The 4,210-nt window shown below is 54.1% G+C and overlaps 1 long non-coding RNA gene across 2 annotated transcripts; it reads right to left on the bottom strand.

Annotated features, from left to right (window-relative positions):
- Positions 1-16: 16 nt before the first annotated feature.
- On the bottom strand, positions 17-4,174 carry LOC121660529. 2 transcript variants are annotated; one of them, XR_006014706.1, is made up of 4 exons: positions 4,137-4,174; positions 3,051-3,965; positions 2,551-2,711; positions 17-602 (listed from the first exon to the last, which is right to left on the bottom strand). It is a non-coding gene; the product is annotated as an uncharacterized LOC121660529 (long non-coding RNA). The 2 variants fall into 2 exon arrangements; XR_006014705.1 differs by having other exon boundaries at positions 3,051-4,171.
- Positions 4,175-4,210: the final 36 nt, after the last annotated feature.

Genomic DNA, 4,210 nt, shown 5'->3' with positions numbered 1-4,210 from the left:
TCTTGGCTTCCTCCTAAGCCTGGCCAGGGCTCAAGGAGGAGCCAAGGGAGCCGACTTTGACCATACAGCCCCAAACAAGGCCAGATGTTGGATTTCATGGCCTTGTCTCATTTCTAAACACAGAAAGGTCAATACATGTTTCACTAATGAGTGGATACATCAATCACAATGCTAATGATCATGCAAATTTCGGTAATGAGCACACACGAAGATAACCATTTGGTTGGAAGGTTCATCCAGAGGTCACCTTTGGCTCAGGGCCTGTTGTTCAGGCCTCAGTCAGGCCTCTTGTCCAGGCCTTGGCACTTCAGGGATGTGGTTTAGTGCTGGGCTTGACTGTACTGGGTTAATGGTTGGACTTGATGAGCTCAGAGGTCTTTTCCAACAGGAAGGATTCTGTAATTCCAGGATTCTGTCTGCTGCATTCAGCCAGGTCCATGGTAGCAGCATTACTTTGCCCAAAAGTCTCCTCTTGCTCAGCTCTTGTGGCCTAAGGCTTCAGCTCCTTCAGCTCCTGGTGCTGAGCTGCTCATGCTGAACGAGACAACTCGGAGAGAAGAATACAGTTCATCCAATTCCTTCTGGCACATGGAGAGGGGAGGCTGTGAAAACAGGAGCATTGTTTGCTGTGGCCTCCTCTGTGCCCTTCACGCCTTTCAGCGCTTTGAAACAGCCAAGAGCTTTCTCCAGGAGTGCAATGAAGCAGCTGTTCCTGCTCCCAGCTCTCGCCCTTCCCACTCTCTGCCTTTGACTGCTTTTGTCCCTCTTGCTGTGCCCTCTGTGCCCCCGGGGCTCAGTGGCTGCTGCCCAGGGCTGTGGCCAGTGCTTGAGACCCTCCTTTCTCTGTCCTTGGAGCTGCCTGCTCACAGCAGCCTTTTCCATCTGCAAGCTCCACATGGACAGGGAGTGCCCACCTCTGCTCCTTGCACACCCTCCAGGAGCCCAGGGCTGCCATCTCCAGTCCCTGCTGGCACTGAGGGCTCCCAGGTGCCCCAGGCTGCTGTGACACCGCTGCCAACGGGAAGGAACAGCGGCAGGGGCTGTGCTGAAAGTCAGCTCCATTTGCTGCTGCTGCTGTGGGCCCCAGAGTCAGGGATCAGATCCAGGCCCTGCTGCTGCTCCCTCAGTATTACCACAGGCCTGGGCCCTAGGGTGTATCACCGTGTCCCGCAGCCATAGGGACGAGGAGGAGAGAGATCCAGCAGGCAGGAATTGTGCAGCGAGATTTATTCATTTAATTATTTTACAAACTCTTTTATAGACTTTTTTCTTCATAGTCTAATTGGACAAAGGATCAGCCACCCCTTGGGGTGATTGGCTAAAATCCTAAAACATCCATTGTCAAAATATTTTTCTACTATACCATAAACAAGATTTTTCAAGGTTGCAGGTGGCTGGATTGTTTACATAACTCTGCTGCCTCTTCTGTGAGAGAGAAAAGCCTCTCACAGACTTAGAAAATAGCAAGAAAATCCTTGCTAGCAGCATTTTGGTATCTACACCTCAGGATCAGGCACAGTTTGGGTGTTGCTGTCAGTGCCAGCAGGAGCGGGCGCTGGAGCAGCGGGTGCTGACAGTGCCCCAAGCCCCGGGGCCCGAGGGGTGCCTGGGCTGCGGGGCTGGCAGGGAGCTGCCCCTTGTTCTCCCTGTGCCTCACGCAGAGCTGGGCCGCTCACAAGTGGGGCAGCACAGCAAACAGGGAGCCTGCGAGTCTCTGCCAGCCCTGTCTGCTCAGAGACTGGGCCTTGGAGCTGCAGGGGGACAAAGGCAGCTGCTTCTGGTCCCTCTGCATGTCCCCGTGTTCAGCAGTGCTGCTCCATCATTTAGGACGTGTTTTCTGTTTAATTAATAGAAAAACAAAAAAGATAAAAAACAGAAAATATTATGAAACATAAAACCAAAACCCAAATGTGGAGTGAAAAATCTTTTGTAACTCTGGATTAAGAGGTAACTGCTCTTTTCAAAAAGACAACTCAGGTATTTGTAAATATGCTGAGGGCATTGATCCATCTTACTGACCTCAGCAGTCCTTTTTTCAAGATTTTGGGCTTTGTTTCCAACATCGTTATTTTAAATTGTGGTTGAAGCAATAGGAAATTGATTGTGTCCTGCCAGCTCCGAGCAGGACTGGCAATCTAAACTCTGTCCCACCCCAACTCACTGAGAAGATGCCCTTCCTTCCTTCTCACCCTGCCATTGAGCTGCACATTCCCTCTGAAATTGTCAGGGGGTTCTTGAAGACGCAAAGTCCCACTCAGGGCTTTTTGCTCTGGTTTGGCATTGGAGAAGGGCAATTCTTCATCCATCAGCTCCAGACTGCACTGCCTCAGGAACACGGCCCACTCGCCAGGTTGGGCCTGCTCGTGGCACTTCCAGAGGAGGAAGAAAGTGCAATGGCACAATTCCAGCCCAAAAGGTAGGAAGAGTGGGACAGACAGAACACCCTGTGCAGATCCAGATTCAGCTGGAACTGTGCAGAGTTTGGGTTCTTGCCAGTGGGATGTGTGTCCCTGACTGCAATCTCTTGGCCTGCACGAGAGTCTCACTCACCTGCAAAAGCAGAAAGCTCCGTCGCTGTGCTCGCAAGGGGCTCATCTGATGCAAAGCTGTCAGAGCCCTGTGAGGGGAGAGCGGGCCCAGCCGTGCCCGGGGCTGAGCCCCAGCAGAGCCCTGGCAGAGCCCGGAGCAGCCTCAGCATCGGCAGAGCCCGTCTGCAAGGAGAGAAACCAGAACCCGCCCATCAGCTGAAGCCTCCTGTCCCCTTGTCCCAGCCGCCCGCAGTGCCCAGGCCGTGCTGTCTGTGCTCAGAGCTGGGCCCAAAGCTGCCCAGCATTGCTGCCTTTGGGAGCAGAGCAGCAGGGCAGGACATGTGCCCAGCCTGCAGCCAGCCATGGCACAGCCACCTCCTCAGCAGCTGCCCAGAGCCCAAAAGCAGCTTGGCAGCCACTGCAGAATTCCCTGCAGCCACCCCAGCAAAGGGGGAACCTTTGGTGCCCGGCCAGGCCGTGCCATGCCCAGCTCTGGCAGCATCCCCCTGGCTCTGGACTCACCTGCACACTGGCCGTGGAGCGTGTCTTTGGAGAAGGTGCCACAATCAAAGGCCATCATCTTCAGCTGCCGCTGGCCAGCTCCAGGAAGAGGTTGTGGTCCTTGAGCTCGTCCTTGGTGGCTCCAGCAGCAGCAGCCCCACCTGCTACAGCTTCTCCAGGGGCTCCTTCTCCTTCCCTGGGGCCACACCAGGCTCTCAGCGTTCTGCCCAGGGCCCCAGCAGACAATCAATGAACCAGACAAACAAAACCAGGGGGGATGGTGGCCACCAGGGCTTGCCAGAGCAGGCCTCCAGCTCAGCTGCAGCCCAAGAGCTGCGTGTTCCCTTCTGATGCTCCCTGCTCACAGCTACAGGCAGGACAAAAGAGTCTGCTTTGCTTTGCCACTGATTGCCAAGAGATGGGTGGGGCTGTTACCTGCCAGGCCCCTGGATCACACTGTGCCCGTGGCTCTCTGCCATCCTCTAGGGCACATGAACATCCTGCAGCCAAGGGTCACGGAAGAGCCCTTCCAAGGACGGCCTGGCCAAGGGCTGCATGGACAAGCACCTCTTCAGAACATCCTGGCACTCTGGGCACAGAAAGCAGAAACCACCAGGCAGCTGCAGAAGGATCCCGCCCGCTTTGCCCCCCATTCCCGTGCCCAGGCCATGCTGGCTGTGCCCAGAGCTGTGCCTAAACTTGCCCATGCATTCTGTGCTTTGGAGGGCAGCAGGAGAGCAGGACGTGTGCCACCTGCTCAGAGCTGCCAGAGCGGGATGCTCCTGAGCCCGCTGCTGGCTCCCAGCACTGCTATTCCCCCCGTGCCGCAGAGATGAGGGATCCACACAAAAGGAACCAGACCAGGAGCCCACACTTTCATTGCCTGCCAGAAATGGGTCTCATTTTGCTCTGCATTCCTTTCCTAGCAGGTGTTAACTATTAAAAACAAGAGAAAAAAGAAAAGAACCAGAAGAAGCATGAGAGATAAAAACAAAACCCAAATGTGGAGTGAAAAGTCTTCTGCAACTTTGGATTCAGAGGGAATTGATATTTTTGTAAAGAGAACTCAGTTATTTACCTTTTTTTTTTGTTTTATTCAGTACTTACATTGTTTTCACTCCTTCCTTCCTTCCTTCCTTCCTTCCTTCCTTCCTTCCTTCCTTCCTTCCTTCCTTCCTTCC

Source organism: Corvus kubaryi, unplaced genomic scaffold (genome assembly GCF_017639235.1).
Source record: "Corvus kubaryi isolate FWS band 111438036 unplaced genomic scaffold, C.kubaryi_AGA036_p1.0 36435, whole genome shotgun sequence".
Taxonomy (NCBI): domain Eukaryota; kingdom Metazoa; phylum Chordata; class Aves; order Passeriformes; family Corvidae; genus Corvus; species Corvus kubaryi.
The sequence above is the reverse complement of the archived record's forward strand: the minus strand, read 5'-3'. Positions and strand labels throughout refer to the sequence as shown.